This window comes from Mus musculus, chromosome 14, assembly GCF_000001635.26.
Source record: "Mus musculus strain C57BL/6J chromosome 14, GRCm38.p6 C57BL/6J".
Classification (NCBI taxonomy): domain Eukaryota; kingdom Metazoa; phylum Chordata; class Mammalia; order Rodentia; family Muridae; genus Mus; species Mus musculus.
The window spans coordinates 49,695,259-49,715,372 of NC_000080.6; the positions used below are offsets into that span (position 1 = coordinate 49,695,259).

General features: G+C 40.5%; 1 protein-coding gene and 1 pseudogene across 2 annotated transcripts in view; both read right to left on the reverse strand.

Annotated features, from left to right (window-relative positions):
• The window catches only part of Armh4 (armadillo-like helical domain containing 4), a 101,921-nt gene that overhangs the window by 13,699 nt on the left and 68,108 nt on the right, over positions 1 to 20,114 (reverse strand). The gene's annotated exons all lie outside the window — the stretch shown is intronic.
• On the reverse strand, positions 17,842 to 18,451 carry Gm16082 (annotated as a pseudogene).

A 20,114-nucleotide genomic window follows, 5' to 3' on the forward strand; every position in this document is an offset into this window, starting at 1 on the left:
AACCAGATGGCAAAAGCAAGTGCAAGAATCTTACCTATAGAAACCAAGGCTACATGGCATCATCAGAACCCAGTTCTCTCACAGCAAAAAGTCCTAGATACCCCAACACCAGAAAAGCAAGATTTGGATTTAAAAATCACATCCCATGATGCTAATAGAGGACTTTAAGAAGGACATAAATAACTCCCTTAAAGAAATACGGGAGACCACAGGTAAAAAGCTAGAAGCTCTTAAAGAGAAAAAACAAAAATCCCTTAAAGAATTACAGGAAAACCCAATCAAACTGGTGAAAGAATTGAACAGAAGCATCCAGGATCTAAAAATGGAAGTTGAAATGAAGAAATCACAAAGGGAGACAACTCTGGAAATAGAAAACCTAGGAAAGAGGTCAGGAGTCAAAGATGCGAGCACCACCAACAGAATACAAGAGATAGAAGAGAGAATCTCAGATGCAGAAGATACCACAGAAAACACTGACACAAGAGTCAAAGAAAATGCAAATTGAAAAAAGCTCCTAATTCAAAACATCCAGGAAATCCAGGACAAAATGAGAAGACCAAACCTAAGGATAATAGGTATAGAAGAGAGTGAAGATTCCCAACTTAAAGGTCTAGTAAATATCTTCAACAAAATTATAGAAGAAAACTTCCCTAACCTAAAGAAAGAGATGCGCATGAACATACAAGAAGTCTATAGAACTCCAAATATACTGGACCAGGAAAGAAATTCCTCCTGTCATACAATAATCAAAACACCAAATGCAAAACAAAAAGAAAGAATATTAAAAGCAGGAAGGGAAAATGTCAAGTAACATATAAAGGAAAACTTATCAGAATTACACCAGACTTCTTGCCAAAGACTATAAAAGCCAGAAGATCCTGGGCAGCTGTCATACAGACCATAAGAGAACACAAATGCCAGTTCAGGCTACTATACCTAGCAAAACTCTCAATTATCATATGCAGAGAAAACAAGATAATCTTTGAGAAAATCAATGAGAAAGATAAATCCTTAGCCAAACTAACCAGAGGGCACAAAGACAGTAACCAAATCAACAAAATGAGAAATAAACAGGGAGACATAACAATGGAAACTGAGGAAATCCAAAACATTATCAGATGCTACTACAAAAGCCTATATTCAACAAAAGCGGAAAATCTGAATGAAATGAACAATTTTCTAGACAGTACCAAAGTTAAATCTGGATTAGAAAAATGATCTGAACAGTCCCATTACCCCTAAAGAAATAGAAGTAGTCATTAATAGTCTCTCAACCAATAAAAGCCAAGGACCAGAAGATTTTATGCAGAGTTCTACCAGATCTTCAAAGAAGACCTAATACCAATACTCTTCAAATTATTCCACAAAATAGAAACCGAAGCTTCTGTAAGGCAAAAGACGCTGTCAATAGGACAAGATGGCAACCAACAGATTGTGAAAAGATATTACCAACCCTACATCTGATAGAGGACTAATATCCAATATATACAAAGAACTCAAGAAGTTAGACTCCAGAGAACCAAATAACCCTATTAAAAATGGGATACAGAGGTGTCCACCTGGCCCGGGAGCCTTTTGCCTAAGGATCCACAGGAGCCATCTTGGTTCCGGGACTCCACAGAAAGTAGTCTGCACAGGTGAGAATGTGGACTACAGAAGCTAACAGATTCTGGGACAGGCCAAAGCAACACAGCTTCTGGGAAAGGTCCTGTTTTAGGCCTTCATCTTCGGCAAGGAGGAGGTCCATACACCAGATATCTGTGCACCTTCCCTGTAAGAGGAGAGCTTGCCAGCAGAGACTGCGCTGACCACTGAAACTCAGAGGAGAGAGCTAGTCTCCCAGGTCTGCTGATAGAGGGTAACAGAATCACCAGAGGAACAATCTTTAAACAGAGACAACTATAACAACTAACTCCAGAGATTACCAGATGGCTAAAGGTAAATGTAAGAATCTTACTAACAGAAACCAAGACCACTTACCATCATCAGAACCCAGCTGATCCATTCCTATCTCCTTGTACTAAAGTCAAATCTAAGTGGATTAAGTCTAAGTGGATTAAGGAACTCCACACAAAACCAGACACTGAAACTTATAGAGGAGAAAGTAGGTTAAAAGCCTCAAAGATATGGGTACAGGGGAAAAATTCCTGAATAGAACAGCAATGGCTTGTGCTGTAAGATTGAGAATCGATAAATGGGACCTCATAAAGTTGCAAAGATTCTGCAAGGCAAAAGACACCGTCAATAAGACAAAAAAGACCACCAAAAGATTGGGAAAGGATCTTTATCTATCCTAAATCAGATAGGGGACTAATATCCAACATATATAAAGAACTTAAGAAGGTGGACTCCAGAAAATCAAATATCCCCATTAAAAAAATGGGCTCAGAGCTGAACAAAGAATTCCTACCTGAGGCATACCGAATGGCTGAGAAGCACCTGAAAAAATGTTCAACATCCTTAATCATCAGGGAAATGCAAATCAAAACAACCCTGTGATTCCATCTCACACCAGTCAGAATAGCTAAGATCAAAAATTCAGGTGACAGCAGATGCTGGCGAGGATGTGGAGAAAGAGGAACACTCTTCCATTGTTGGTGGGATTGCAAACTTGTACAACCACTCTGGAAAGCAGTCTGGCGGTTCCTCAGAAAACTGGACATAGTACTACTGGAGGATCCCGCAATACCTCTCCTGGGCATATATCCAAAAGATGTCCCAACTGGTAAGAAGGACACATGCTCCACTATGTTCATAGCATCCTTATTTATAATAGCCAGAAGCTGGAAAGAACCCAGATGCCCCTCAACAGAGGAATGGATACAGAAAATGTGGTACATTTACACAATGGAGTACTACTCAGCTATTAAATAGAATGAATTTATGAAATTCCTAGGTAAATGGATGGACCTGGAGGGCATCATCCTGAGTGAGGTAACCCATTCACAAAGGAACTCACACAATATGTACTCACTGATAAGTGGATATTAGCCCAGAAACTTAGGATACCCAAGATATAAAATACAATTTGCTAAAAACATTAAACTCAAGAGAATGAAGACCAAAGTGTGGACACTTTGCTCCTTCTTAGAATTGGGAACAAAACACCCATGGAAGGAGTTACAGAGACAAAATTTGGAGCTGTGATGAAAGGATGGACCATCTAGTGATTGCTATATCCAGGGATCCATCCCATAATCAGCTTCCAAACGCTGACACCATTGCATACACTAGCAAGATTTTGCTGAAAGGACCCAGATATAGCTGTCTCTTCTGAGTCTATGCCGGGGCCTAGCAAACAAAGAAGTCGATGCTCACAGTCAGCTATTGGATGGATCATAGAGCCCCCAATGGAGGAGCTAGAGAAAGTACCCAAGGAGCAAAAGGGATTTGTAACCCTGTAGGTGGAACAACATTATGAACTAACCAGTACCCCGGAGCTCTTGACTCTAGCTGCATATGTATCAAAAGATGGCCTAGTCGGCCATCACTGGAAAGAGAGGCCCATTGGACTTGCAAACTGTATATGCCCCAGTACAGGGGAACGCCAGGGCCAAAAAGGGGGAATGGGTGGGTAGGGGAGTGGGGGTTGGTGGGTATGGGGGACTTTTGGGATAGCATTGGAAATGTAAATGAGGAAAATACCTAATAAAAAAGGAAAAAAAGTCAATCATAACTAGCAAAGTTAAATGAAGTTAAAAGCCAATCACAATAGATGTAAATTTAATCTATTGATATTAAGTTCATATAATTTCATAATTATAGAGATGAAGAATGTGATATGTGATAATGTTTTTTCATTTTAGGATTTAGGGATAGGAGTGAGACGTTTCTATAGGACTATATAAGTGTATTCTAGTCATATGATGATGGCATAATATGAAAATGATATAATTAAGTGTTCAGTTTGTAGCAGTAGTAGTCTGAAAATATGGGATATAATTGCAATACAGTTGATGCATTCACATTGATGTGTGTAATTTATAAAATCTTATTAGCTCTAAAAAAAAAATAGGATACAGAGCTAAAGAAAGAATTCTCATTTGAGGAATACTGAATGGCTGAGAAGCACCTAAAGAAATGTTCAACATCCTTAGTCATTAGGGAAATGTAAATCAAAACAACCCTGAGGTTCCACCTTACACCAGTCAGAATGGCTAAAATCAAAACTCAGGGGACAGCAGATGCTGTCAAGGATGTGTAGAAAGAGGAACACTCTTCTATTTCTGGTGACAGTACAACCATTCTGGAAATCATTCTGGTGGTTCCTCAGAAAATCAGTCATAGTACTACCAGAGGAGCCAGCTATAGCACTCCTGAGCATATACCCAGAAGATGCTCCAACATGTAATAAGGACACATGCTCCACTATGTTCATAGCAGCCTTATTTACAATAGCCAAAAGCTGGAAAGAACCCAGATGTCCTTCAACAGAAGAATGGTTACAGAAAACATGGTACATTTACAAAATGGAGTACTATACAGCTATGAAAAACAATGAATTCATGAAGTTCTTTGGCAAATGGATGGATCTGGAGGATATCATCCTGAGTGAGGTAACCCAATCACAAAAGAATACACATGGTATGCACTCTCTGGTAAATGAATATTAGCCCAAAAGTTCAGAATACCCAAGATACAATTCACATACCACATGAAGCTCAAGAAGAAAAAAGACCACAGAGTTGATACTTCGGTCTTTCATAGATGGAGGATCAAAATAACCATGGAAGGAGATACAGAGACAAAGTTTGGATCAGATACTGAAGGAAAGACCATCCAGTGACTGTCCCTCTTGGGGAATCATCCCATATACAGTTACCAAATCCAGACACTATTGTGGATGTCATCAAGTGCTTGCTGACAGGAGCCTAATATAGCTGTTTTCTGAGAGGCTCTGCAAGTGTCTGAAAATACAGAAGTGGATGCTCACAACCATCTATTGGACTGAGCACAGGGTCCCCAATGGAGTAGCTAGATAAAGGACCCAAGTTGCTGAAGGTGTTTGTAGCCCCATAGGAGGAACAACAATATGTACCACCCAGTATCCCTAGAGCTCCCAGGGACTAAATCACCAACCAAAGAGTATACATGGATGAACTCAAGGCTCCATCCGCATATGTAGCAAAGGATGGCCTTGTGGGGCATCAATGAGAGGAGAGGCCCTTGGTATTGGGAAGGCTCTATGCTCCAGTGTAGGGAAATGCCAGGACTGGGAATTGGGAGTGGGTGAGTTAATGAGCAGGAGGAGGAGGGATGGGACAGGGATTTTTTTGGAGGGGAAACAAGGAAAGGGGATAGCATTTGAAATGTAAATAAAGAAAATAACTAATAAAAAATAACCAAAAAATGATTAAGATTATGCTAGAGTTCAAAGTGTATGAGTAAATATTATCCAGAAAAGCAAAGCCAGAAAAAAGGAGAGGGAAAAGAAGAGAGGAACAGGGATGATGGAGTGAGACTCGAGGCAGGGGTGGGGGGAGCAGAATGTGTATGCTCAAAAGGAATTGGCTCACAAGATTATAGATACTGAGAACCAAGAGCAGTGGTGGATTGCTTACTGATCCAACCCAAAGGCCTGGGAGCCATGGTAGTCACTTGTACAGTTTCAGACCAAAGGCCTGAAGACTCGAGATCCAAGAGAAGCCAGTATTTTCAATCTAAAGGTACACATAGCCAAATTACCAGCTCAAAGACTGCCTATCAGGAGGAATTCTCTAGAGCTCAGTACTTTCATCCTTCATTGTCTGGATAGACTCACCTGCATCAGGCCTCACTAGGCCCACCTGAATCAGGCCTCACTAGGCCTACCTGCCCCAGGCCTCACTAGGCCTACCAGTTCCAATGTGTCATAACCTCTCGCTTTGGCCCTCACCATATCTTTATAACGATCTTGTGAAAATTTTTCCCAATGTAACTCAATCTTATCTGCTGTCTCCTTTGCCACAAGAGACAACAGTCAGGCTCCAGGCATCCGGTGGATGGGATGGTGTCTTTAAGGCAGCTATTGTTCTGTCTACCCTGCCAAGTGAATCCCTCAGCTTCCCTTTCCATGTTATATGCAGATTCTCAGAGAATTCTTAGCAGCAAGAAGCCCAGAGACAATCCACTCCGTTACTTTCTTAATACAGTTCCCACCTCTATAACTGCTTTCTGGAAGAACTCTAACTGGACAGTCCAAAAATTCCTCTGTCATCAAGGTAGGTTGGCCTTTTGCCACATCAATTTTTCCCACTTGGTTCAGTATAACAAAAGTATTAATGTGAGCACAAGGAGAAAGAACACAAGTGGGGGCAAAATTACGTAGTAATTGTGTTGTGACACACACACATAGAGGCATCTTCCTTCATCTAAAGGAAATTCTACCTGAAAAATTTCAGGTCTGGATTCGTAAAATATAACTTTCCTACACAAGCATACTTCACAGCAGGATGCATTTAACTCACATTCCATCTTAAAAGGATCATAAATGTAGCCTCTTTAATAAGATATTTATCAGTAATTTTTCAGTGATAATGAGACTTAAGTTTTTTACTTAAATCAAGAGAAAGAGAAGTATATATTTGACCAAAATTAAAAAATAAAGATCATACACGGCCTTTTATTTTATTAAAGTATGTACACGTAAATTTCAGAGTGTTTCTCCTCTGCAAAAAATAAATCAAAAGCAGTTTGTTCTTCCACTTGTTGCCTAGTCCTAAGTGTCGTTCTGACTTGAGAAACTAAGCTCTTTCTCAAGTTACACACCACTCTCTTAAGAAGGAGAAAACTTACCACATTTTAAGTATTAAATGTGTGTTTAAAAAAGAAAAAAATCATCAAGTTTTTGTGAATTTAGCGTGTAGAGATCCTAAATTTACCTGCCTTAAGGTCATGATAACCCCATCTATAATCATCTGCTCTTTATATAATTACAGAACAGCAAGATTCCAATAAGCAGGATGACCTACTTATTTGCACAGGGCTAAGTGAGAAGTAACTGTGTGTTCAGGAAGCAATTAATTCTGAAGGCTCTGAACTGATATTTACAGCGAAGGGCACAGAGAGGCCAGATAACCTAATCTTGACTTTCAAGTAACATTAAAAATATCTTAATTTACTGAGCACAAGAAGATTGCAGAAGTTTGGTTTAAAAATCAACTTAGTATCTGCCAGGGTCAATTAATAATAACTCTGCTGATGCTGAAAAATTATGTGTCATATTGTCACAACTTCTATGATGAGAAGGTAGTCATAAGCTTCAAACATATAGAAATATATGGTACCCAAATAAAGGAGATGTCCCTAACCTAATGTAGGCTTCGATCTTACTTCTCACCATTTATGAGAGAAGAAAACACTTGATCAGCGTCCACCCTCCACAACTAAGTGATGAAGCATCACTGCTTTCTGCCTGTGGCTTCTACACTACCGGCCACTGTGGTTCCAGATCCTTCACTCAGTCAGCATCGCTGAGGCCACATTCAGGGCTCAGAACTTCTTGCCTCTCCAAGGTTTCTCCTCACATTTTAATTACCTGTTCTCTCTCCAATCCAGTGCTTAAAAACAGAAACTATTTATCCTTCACATTTTTATTTCTTTACTTTTATGGACATGCAATGATTGTGTGTACCAGTGGGGCAGGACATAGCTTTTTGATATTGACGGACAATGCATGATGATCAAATCATGGAGATTACCATTTTCCACTCCTTCAATACTTATGGCTTTGTGCTGGGAAGCTTAGAACTCTTATAAACTTTCACAAAATATATAGTAAATTTGTAGTAATTGTGTTGTGACACACACATATGTTTTAATGTATAATTTTTCTGTCCTACTGCGCTTGTGACACTAGACCTCATTTTTCTTCTGTAACTACAATTTGTTGTCTGTCCTCTTCTCTCTCTCATCTCTCTTTCTCCTATGCTTTCTAGACTCTGGTAAGCACCATTCCATGCTTTGCACTTCTGAGTTTATTTCTAGATCCTCACATGTCCTTCTGGCTCTGGCTTATCTCATTGAATATAAATATCTTTAGATCCATCCAGTAGCCACCAATTAAAGAATTTCCTCCTTTTAAGGCCATGTAGCCTTCTGCTCTGCACATAGTCATGATTTTTATTCAGTGGCATTGATGGGTATCTCATCAATAACCTCAAATACTCACTGGCATGAACAGTGCCATGGCAAACATAGGAATTGGGCATCTGCTGATATGCTGATTTCATTTCCTTTAGGTATATTCCCAGTAAGTGGGATGCTAGAACCTGCTGTTTTTAATAGAAAGTTTTCTGTTTCCAAAAGTCCACTGGAGGCAAGGTTGTGTGAGCTGCAGGACAGAGTCAATGTTGTGAAATTCACCATTCCCACACATGCTGCAACTTTAGTGAGAGTAAACACCCATGAGCCATGCTGCTGCTGAGCACAGGTCTTCTCATGCTCATTTGCTATGTAGAGTGGTAGAGCTTTATGATAGAGCCACACAGCACCCCTCTACTTTATACAAATTCCAGGTTTCACTGACAAAAGCCATGGTCTGGACCCAGGGACTGAGGTGAACAGGGCACTTTCTGGAGACCTCAATTCCCACTGGCTCTCATCTAGAGGCTCCCACTTTCCTGTTGCTTTGCCGACAGGTGAAATCAATTAGCAGCAGAGTGCTGAATGAGTGCCAAAGTGGGTTTAAAGGTTGCTTCAGGGTTTGTTTTCCTAAAGTCCCATTTAGCCGTTCACAAGGTTTCTCTCTCCACTGTACTAAGCAATGTCAGGGTGTACTCCCAACAGAAATTAAGGCAAATATTTGCTCAAGAATGTCTGTGCATTGATGGTTCAATGGGAGAAACTTAGAGTAGTGCAAGATAAGGAAGTCTGGAGATCTTCCACACAGTGCAGTACATGAAGCCTCATTTGTAAAATCGACTACATGGAAAAGCCATTTGTTAACCTGTACAATTTGATTGGTCAGCATTCATATGCACTGTGAAATGATCATTATACTCTGACATATCTACAGACATGGTTGCACATCATGTTTGTGTACGTGTTGAGGAGACTTATGTCCCATGTATTAAAAAGGACGCTATTGCAGATGCTGGGAAGTGCTTGCTGACTGGAGCCTGTTATGACTGTCTCCTGAGAGGTTCTGCCAGAGCCTGACAGATACAGAGGCAGATGCTCAAAGCCAACTATTGGACTGAGTGCAGGGTCCCTGATGGAAGAGTTGGAGAAGGGACTGAAAGAGAGTTTGTTGCTCCTCCTATGGGCGGAGCAACAGTGTCAACTGGCCAGACCCCTCCCTTCCCCAGAACTCCAGGAATTGGACCACCAACCTAAGAGTACACCTGGAGAGACCCCGTTGCAGGAAATATTAAAAAATGAACCCGCCAACTCTCCTCGGGGCCAGGCCACGCTCCCACGCTCCTGCCACCACCGCCAACTCTCTGGAGCTAGCTTCAGCAGCATCTGACTCGCTTGTCCCATGAGTCACTAGTTCCCTCTCTGCTAGTTCCCTGTAACCAGCAGTCCCACACTCCAGTAACCAAATAGGTCTGCCATCCGCGCAGTTTGATATTATCACAAGACCCAGTAACTCAGTAGAATCAAGACTCTCAAAGCTCAGTTAACCAATCAGATTTATGTATCAATGATATCACAATTTATAAGATGCCAATACAATAATTTCAGAGCCAATTGATAATGATAAAGGTTTATTCCAATATCTCTAACATTGTGAAATCACAGTTACTAGTGGTTGGAAAACACCAGGTAGGAACACGTCAGCAGTCATCTTCCTTGTCCTATCCTGAGACTGCTCTCTGTCTCTGCAACTCTTAGCCCCGCCTCCTTTTTTCATGTCCAATCACAGGCCTCCCACTGCCCTAGTGTGATTGGACAGGGAAAATCCTGCAACAGGACCCATGGCTCCAGCCACATGTGTGGCAGAGGATAGCCTGATGGACATAAGTGGGAGGAGCAGCCCTTGGGCCTGAGGGGATTCAATGTCCCAGTGTAGGGGATGCCAGGGTGGGAAGGTGGGAGTGGGTGGGTGATGGAGAGGCAGGGGGAAGGGGTATGGGGTAGGAGATTCTAGAGGGGAGACCTGGAAAGGGGATAACATTTGAAATGTAAAAAAAAGAAAATACCCAGTAAAATTAAAAAAAGAAAGAAAGAAAGAAAGAATCTCTTCTATTAAGGGTTCTTAACAGAAAACAATAATGATAATGATGAAGGGGACAGGAGGAAACTTTCGGAGGTGACAGACTTGTTCATGATCTTGGTGTCATAGAGGGACACTTATCCCTAAACTCATCAAGTTGTGGACCTTAAACATGAACAGCTTTTTCTACGTTAAAACAAAAGATCACTTGAGCATTACAGTAAATATACTCAAGGGTGGAAGTTGACTGCCCCCTAAAAGAATTACTTGAACATTCCCTGTGCTCCTGACCCCCAGGGAAAGCCAAAGATGTTGGGCTTCAGCACAGGAGAGCATGCAGGTCAGGCCCCAGACTCTGCCTTTTCCCTTCAATGTTTCTTCAGCAAGGTTTTCCTGGGCTAACAGAGGCTTGCTCCTTGCAAGTATTGGGGTGTTGCTCTCCTTCCCTTGTTTCCTAGTTACAGGAAGCATGAGCATTTAGACTCACTGCTGGGTGCTTCATATGCTCATTTTTCCTCCTGCTGGAAATCATTTATTTCCTTTATTTCTCCAATGGAGGTTGTTTTTTTTCCCCAGGGAACTTGAATTGCAGAAGCATAAATAAATTATTAGTTTCTCATTTGCCTGTTCTGTGCACATCAGGACCAGGACCCTCACTTTCCTTGGACAAGTGGTCCTCGACTCCTTTCCTAGCTGGATATTTCTTGCATCATGAAGTCAAGCCTGGAATTTCCAATATCTTCTCTTCATTACTTGAATTCAGAAAGAGATGCTCCTTTGATGTTTCTCAGGCCTTTGTATGGGGATGTGGTGCATCTCTGGACTCTTTCCCTGGGGGGGGGGGGGGAATCAGCCTTTCCTCAGAACATCTTCTGTTCTCAGGAGCTCCAGCTCTGCTCCATGCCCTACACCAGCCCAAAGCCATGTCTCTTGATCATGTGCTGTTTTAAATTCTCCTCTTTAATCCAGTTGCTGTATTTGGTTGAGTGTCCCCCAAAGTCCACCATGCATCGCTTGCTAGTGAGATTGCTGGAACCATCTCTGCACCTTCTCTGTGCCATTGCAAGGACCTACTATGCTGCCTCCTGACTCTTACATGTACAGAATGTGGACTTGTATAGTATAAAACACTATGTGTGTCTTCTTTTTTGCATAACATTGCCTCTTCTCGAAACAAGAGATTTCTTGTCAAGGTCATGCATGCATATTATCAAGATCACTATGCTTTGGAAACATGACTTATGCAGTATTTCTCTACAACTAGCAGAGATGAGAATCCAGTTAGTCACTCAGCCCACCCTACTACAGAAACTGGAGATTTAGGTTTGACTTCAAACATTCTTGTAACAAAAATGAGTTTTAAAGTGCCACTTAAACAACAGTCAACACATTTGCAATGTTATGCAAACACTACCTCTAATGAATTTGAAAATACTTTTAGCAAATCTTTCCATAAGAGCCCTTCTCTGCATCCCCAGGACCTACTAAGCTGCTTTTTGACTGTTATAATTCAGAACATGACCTATAAATGGTCTTAAAAAGTAAACAACACTCTGTCTGTCTCCTTCTGCTTAGCATAATATTTTCAAGGCCCAACCCTTCATCTAGTAGCATTCATACAAACATCCAACACGCATATAAAATAAGCTGAGTGTCATTAGTTATGAGAAGAAAGCAAATCAAAGCCAAAGTGAGATGCTACCTCACAACCAGCTTAAACAAGGAGCCCTGTTTAAAAACAAAAGAAAATGACAAGTTTTGATGAAGATATAGAGAACAACCTGCTTGCTCCCCAAAAACTGATCATAAAACGATCACATAACTTATAATTCACTGTTATAGGTATATACCTAACAGTGATGAGAACATGTCCTTCAATAAATGCTTCATCATAAATATTAACACCAGCCATTCAAATATCCAAATAAATAAACAACTCTAAAGTCTATCAACTAACAGATGAGATGCAGTGACATCTTATCCAGCCATAAAAATGCACTATATTTACATGCTACACTCTAGGTGAACCTAGAAATTATTGTTTTAAGTGAAAGAAAGTATGAAAGTGTTGAAAAATGGAGTAAAGGCTGATCTGTAGCATTCTTAGTGCCAAGAAGGTGCCACCAAGAGGGCCAGAACAGATCATGTATTCCATGAACACCAGCTCAATGCATCCTGCCTCACTTCCCAGGTGCCTGCTGTCCTCTCCCAGGACAAATGCCAGACAGTTCAGCCTGTCTAGGGTGCAGAGGTCCTCTAACTGAAAGGATCCCGTTTGAGTTTTTTCTCTGGAATTATAAGTGCCATCAAGAGTCAATTCCAGGCAAAAGGCAGTGAGATAGCAATGCTATATGCCTGATTCTTCTTTTCTATTTTTAAAATCTCTTCTGTGTGAAATACATATAGTATCTACCATGCTATCATAATTGAATATCTCTTCATGACCCTGCTTCCAATTCATTGGGGGGTATTTATTCAGAAATTGAGTTAGGCTTATAATTTGATATACTTCAATACAATTAGCAGAGTTCTACAATGTAGTCAATATTTACTGAGAATCTAACAGTAGCAGGTAGTGTGTTAGAAAATATTATAAAGCTTTATACATCTATGAGTTGAAATTAACACTGCAGTTAGGTTCAAAAGAAATTGAATTCTCTTTCTCATTTATTTTAAAGCAGACATAATTAAATCCCAAAGCTCTGAGCATGGATTAGGCACTAGAAATAAAATCTGATTGTCCCTGAAATTCATTTCCACATACATTTATGAGTTGTCCAGCTGTGAATGGTCCTAAAGTCAGTCACCCATGTGCCAAAATAAATCTGTTTTTACCTTGTTGCAAACAAATCCCGAATCATTTTAAGATGGAGCAGATAGAAACCTTTCATTTAATTGGCAATATAACTATCTACATTATTAATAATAAGTTTATTTTTCATAATGTAGAAGTCTAAAGGCCATTAACAATGTGGCAAGTTACTAATACGCATTAAGAAGCTAAACAAATAACAGATACTTCACCTGTGAGACAGCGTTCAGGGAAGTTTTCCAAGATTTATGTGTTTATATTTAATGCAGAGATTTGGAGTAGACTTCAATGAGAAATTCTACTCTTGGGAACATCCCAACTCTCAGAAAGATGCTCCCAACTGGTGTTATTACCGTTATTATTGCTTATTATTGTTGTTATTATGTTGAAGTCAGAGTTTTTCTATGTATTACTGATTGGCCCAGATCTCATTGTGTTGACCAGGTTGGCCTTGAACTCATAGAGATCCAACTGCCTCCATCTTCCAAGTGCTGGGATAAAAGGTGTGTGGCATCACACTTGGCCTCTTCCAAATATTTAATGCACACCATTGTAAGTTAATACACTGAAATGCAAGACCTAGTTATTCACAGAAAGAAAATGATCCCCAATGGGCACTGGAAAATATATCCTGAGCATCCTTTCCTGGCACTGATTTCTGTCATACTTGCTTCCTAACCAGGCTACAATCAGCCTTCCCTTGTACTACAGATACATTCTCATTTCCTTCCAAACCATCTTTCCCCAAGGTAATTTGATATATTACCTTCTGCTTAAAATCCCTTCAAAGCTTGTTGTCCTTAAGCCAAAGTCTATATTACTTCTTGTCTCACACAACCCTATATGATTTGAATTATTCTGTGAGCAAAGCTGACCTCACAACTTCACACACACTCTACCTTCTGTCTCCATTTTCACCCTTACTATTTCCCCCTCGCAGATCCGGGGGTCATCACATCTGTGCAATACTGATGCCTCCCTGGATGACTCTCAGACAATGACAAAATGGAATGATCTAGTGCAAGTCCATTCCAGCCAGCAGAAGAGTCTTCTCGTAAGCAATGGCTCAAGAACTCACAGTCAACCATATGAAAACAGTCTCTGAACTTTTACACTCAGATAGAACTTTTATAGTTGTCATAACCAAAATGAAGTCATCAAGAAACAGTTCTTCCAATAAAGACTGTCTGATGGTAACTAAGCATATGGCTTTACCAGAGCTACAGGTTTCCAAGGAAACAACTACAATCTCATACAGAAAGTACTTCTATAAGGCCATTGGCCCAGAAACTGCCCATTTAACTTTGGATGAAGGCCACTATTATTATTAATTAATCACCATGGCCAGAGAATACTGTTTCAAAAATACCTGATGGAATCCTCATCGTTTTTGTCTTTTGGCATTTTCTTTGCCTTAACCGCTGTTAATAAGTTCATAGCTTACTATGGAATGGGTCACCATCATAACGCTCTATGCCTTCTAAATCAGTAGCATGGCTCCCTGGGAAATTCTTAGTTGATGCTTTAGTTTAGTTTGATACACCTCAGTTCACTTCTTTCTGGTCTTTCTTTTGAGGCAGCTTAGATAGATTTAGGGGGGAAGGGGAGCATGAGAAGGGAGAGATATATAGTTCGCTTTTGTTTTAGACCAAGAGTCAAGAAAATCCAACACAACGGGTCAAGCCAAAATTGCCTATAGAGATAACTTGTGGTTTTTCTAAAAACACTGATAACAAAGATGTTAAAAACAAGTGAACCATGTTAATTCAGGGCTAGAATGTTTGTAGTCTTGACTTTTACCATGCTATTTCTCCTCCTGAGAGTGGAAAACATCGGGATAGTTTGGCCACCTAGGATTCCACTTGCCTTGGGCTATTTATAGCTCTCTCTTCTGATAATACACTTGACAGACTTAAGACCTTTACCTGAATGAACTAGACTCACACAAACCTCTCTCTGAGCTGCGTACCTAGTAACCTGTTAACAACGGAAGATACCCTTCTGCAACAGGCTGCATGCACACCCTTCCCTGAACAGTAGAATACATTTTTTTCTCTCTATAGAGACCATCAACTTTCTATTAAATTCACTTATATCTGGATAGAAGGCTAAGGGGGCTGCTCCAGTCTAAACTAGTTTTGGTGCATATAAAATGAGAAAAATGTGCTTTCCAAGGAAACTTTGAGGGGGAATCGCCTATTAAGAATCTTATGCCTGCGCATAACTGGGTATGTATACATTGAGAATTGGATGCATTATGGAAAGGCTATGCACAGTAGAGAAGTTATACATCTTTAAAACTGTCAATCAACACAGGGAACCATTCACATATGTGCATAATAGCCAATTCCACCATCCTTTAGAATACATAAAGAAGCCTCAGGGTTCGGGAACATCCTGGCTCCTGCAGCCTGCCGTCCTTCATGACAGCATCTTCTTTCTGGCCTGTACTATCACTGTGCTTTGGGTGAAGTAGTCTTGCTATGTTACAGTCTGTGTGCGCCTTTATTGGATTCTTGAATAATGTGCCAAGAACCTGGAAACTCCCACACCACAAGCAGCACTCTCATCCCTAAATCGAAACAGAACAGTGACCCATAAAATAACCCATCATTTCACTCCCAAAAGAAAATTCTTTTGATAAAGAGGAAAACCAGGTCCTATAATTTATTTAATTTGTGAACTACACTTAAAATTTAAGGTTTTTTTTCCTTTAAATCTACCACACCACACTCTTATGATCCACACAACATATAAAGCCACAGTGGCATTATAAAGACACCTAGCCCCGCCTCCCTCACTACGACCCATGTCTCAGTGTTCTGCCTTTTTCCTATATGATTCTGTCTAAATACTAATAATCTCTCTAACTCTGCTTCATTCTGACCTGTCCTGGAACCCTTTACTGTAGTATAGCACTAGTTTTATCTAAGTGAGAGAAAAGCTCTTGATACTGTGACCTGGGCTGCAGCTGACACTTTTACAAACGTGGGGCCTCTGCTCCAGTAGGGGGCGCTCTCCCTTTTTTCCAGGTGTTGCGCCACAATAATCTTTTCTAGGAACAAACACATCCCAACTTCCAGAGAACCAATTCACTTTTAACTAAAATAAACAAAAAAGTGAAAGACTTCCTTGCCTGAGTTATTCAGATCTAATTATTCTGAAGATAATCAGATATGCAGGTATGTTGCATTTACAACAGTTTGTGAAAATTTGTGCCTGGTTTTAAAAACAACTTATAGAGAAGTTGTTTCTTTCCTTTTACTAATAAATTTGAGCCCAAAGCTCAGGCAATCCTTCTCCCACCAACCTCCCCGGTAGATAGAACCTCAGGAATGTATCTGCACACCTGGATTGGCCAAGAATTTTTGTAAGAAAAAAATCTTTCCCATTAATTCCTTGTTATCTAAAAGAAGGTCCATAAAGTAGCCTTCTAGAACAGATAACTATGGCTCACTAAGATCCTGAGACCAAAAGAATTGGGTTGAACCCTGTACCGAAACAAAACAGATGACATTGGGATCCAAAATACATCCACTATTTAACTCATTTCTAAGAACCCCTCAGTTGCAATGCTATCATTAATCAGTAAACACACCCAGACTTGTAAAGCATGATGGAGAAACGAGAGGTATGACAGCATTGCAGAGATGATGGAGAAAGGGGGGCCCATCACAAGTGGGAAGCAAAAAAAAAAAAAAAAAGAAAAAAAGAAAGGCTGTGTACATCAGGGAGTATTTCCCTTCTCCACCCTCCTCTCATCACTCTGATGATCCCAGACATAACAACAAGATAAAGTAGCATAAGGACCAATATGATACATATGGTACACCATGATCTACAGTAGTTGTAGCTAGGGTTTTATTGTTGTGAAGAGACACCATGACCAAGGCAGCTCTTATAAAAGGAAAACATTTAATTGGGGTGGGCTTACAATTTTATCGATTCAACCCATTACCATCATGACAAGAAGCATGGCTGCATGTAGGCAGACATGGTGTTGGAGGAGGGGCTGGGAGTTCTGCATTCTGATCCCTAGGCAGTCAGGAGGAGGCTCTCATCTGCACTGGGCACACACTCTAACAATGTCACACCTCCTAATACTGTTACTTTTTAATAGGCCAAGCCTCAAACCACCATAACCACCATGCTTTCTAACTGGTGTGCTCTTTGCAGTTCAAGCCAGCTTTTAGGAAATAACCTATTCTCTATTGAAAAATAGCTTGTTTTCCTCAGTGAAAAAGAAACACGGTAGAATGGATTAATTTGAATATCTCAGACATGACATGGGAAGTCAAGAGCCATGGCACACATTTAGAGTGTAGAGGCTGAATATCAGGAGAATCAAGGTTATCTTCTGGTACATAGCGAGTTCCAGGGCAGCCTGGTTACAGCTGTAGAATACCCTCGCTGCCCAACTCCATTGCTGAATTACCTCTCATGTCTAGGGAGCAATCCATATGTTGAGTGAGTCTACTTCAATTTTGCCCTTGGTGATTACACTGAAATTATGATTTTCCTCTAAGATCACTTATGTAAATTGTCTCATTAATTCTCATCACTCCTTTGGACAGTAGGAAATGGACATGTACCATTATCTCAATTTTGAAGGTGAAGATGAGAAAGAACATGGAAAACAAAGTTAACTGCATTACTTAAGCAACTTGGCAAAAATACAGATGTACAGGTTATACTCAGCAGCTCCGAGCTACAACCCAAGGGACTGTAGCTTTAACAATGCCCCACTGGTTTTCAGAGTTTGTTTATGAACTGTCATTTAATTTATTCTCTCTCTCTCTCTCTCTCTCTCTCTCTCTCTCTCTCTCTCTCTCTCTCCCTCCCTCTCTCTCTCTCTCTCTCTCTCTCTTTCTCTCTCTCTCTCTCTCTCTCTCTCTCTCTCTCTCTCTCTCTCTCTCTCTCTCTCTCTCGTTAAGGAAGGATCTTTATTTCAAACTCTGATCTACCTCATTAGCGTTTCCCACCAAATCTGGGAGCAGAGACCTTCACAGGCTTCACAATCTTTTGTTTAGGTGCTGCCTTTGATGCCTGCCTAGCCTTTTTTGCTTCCTTGGCAGCCCTGATAGCCTGCTCTCGCTGGGCTTTCCTAACTTCTGGTTTCTGATTCCTCTTGGACATTATATCAGCAAGAGACCCCCCAGTGACGGCTCGCTGGAATTTGACTGCACGGCAGGTTCTTTTCTTTTGGATTTCTTCTGACTGTCCTTTCTTGTGTTTTCTTCTGTAGAGGACAGTCCAGTTTACTAGCCGAGGATTCCTTTTGGAAAGGAATGAGGACTCACATTTTGCATTAAGAAACTGGAAAACCTTCCCCATTGGTTCTGGCATAGCACATAGCGCTGCCCATGTCCTGGGTAGATCTTGTACCCAGTGAAACTGCACAGCTCGACCTTCATGGTGATAGATCTAATTTATTCTTTCTTAAGTTTGAGAAATATATAGATAAATTCTTTTTACAAGATCAAAATTCTCATGGACCTCCAGTGCTAATGAATTATTATTATTATTATTGTTATTATCTTATTTGTAATTCATTTTTTACACTCTATATTCCACTCCCCGCCCCTCCCCATCCACCCTCCGACTGCTCCATATCCCACACCTCCTCCCCACCCCAACCCATCTCCACGTGGATGCCCCCACCCCCATCCCACCTGACCTCAAAGCTCCCTGGGGCCTCCAGTCTCTTGAGGGTTAGGTGCATCATCTCTGACTGAACCCAGCCAGACCTGGCAGTCCTCTGCTGTATATGTGTTGGGGGCTTCATATCAGCTGGTGTATGCTGCCTGGTTGGTAGTCCAGTATCTGAGAGATCTCTGGGGTCCAGGTTAATTGAGACTGCCAGTCCTCCTACAGGGTCACCCTCCTCTTCAGCTTCTTCCAGCTTTTCCCTAATTTGACCACAGGGGTCATCAGCTTCTGTCCACTGGTCGGGTGCAAATATCTGCATATGACTCTTTCAGGTGCTTGTTGGGTCTTTCAGAGGGCAGTCATGATAGGTCCCTTTTTGTGAGCGTTCCATAGCTTCAGTAATAGTGTCAGGCCATGGGACCTCCCCTTGAACTGGATCCCACTTTGTTGTACCTTAATACTTCACTCTACCACAAGGAATGAATTAGATATCCATTCTTTTCTTAAATCATCTACAGAATGCTAACATCTTACACACTTCAGAATATATATTCTGAACAAAAAATCAACTACTCACGATCAAGGTAATATGTTCACCTTAATTTCATGTATGAGTTCAGTCATGCAAATATCATAAATCTGTAAATCTTTAAAGAAACATCCTTTGTAACGTAGATGAAGTACATTCTCATGCACAGTTTGGAGATCCAAACATCCTGGAAACACATTTTGAAGTACTGAAAAAAGATAAAAAAACAAAAACCAAAAAACCAAAAAACTTTACTTCAAGCTCAAGCATTATATTAGAGTATTTATCCTAAAGTAATGAAGTCTCAGAAAAATAGGACCTAAGGGAAAAATCATGTTACAATGAACAAATCCATTTCTTTACATAATTTTCCTCATTTAAAAAATCATTTTATTATGTTATTTTAATAAATCCAGAAGTCTAGATTAAAAAAAAACAAACCACTAATCCTGACAGCCCTTCCACATAACAATAAAAATAGGCCAATTTTGTGCACTTAGTAGAATGAAGGTAAAGTCTAAAATTAGTGGCCCTGGTCAGTCACTATGGCAGCTTCATTGGGTGCTTGGAGCTGCTCTCTAGCAATATGGGAAGCATAGAACACAAGGCTGGAGGGAACTTCTCTCTCCTTCATCCTTCTCTCTAAGCCTCAAGACCCTGATTTCCCTGCATCATAGGAATCTAATCGTGAGCACACTGAGAAGTGAAGAGCCCAAGGAGAACAGGCTTTCTCATAGCAACCCTTGCTCAGATACCAGTGAGTCAGTCAAATATTGTTTTAAAAAATGCTGACTCTGATATGTTCACATGTTCATCTAAATTAGAGCACACCTTGAGATTAAAATTTCTCATGGCGTGTGTCCCCTTAGATAAGCATGGATCAAATCTATCCTTTTGTTCTCCAGCAGACTCAGAATGTGGGTTTTCATATATTAGTAATAGTCAATACATGGTGCTACGCATGGCACTTGCCACAAACATAATGA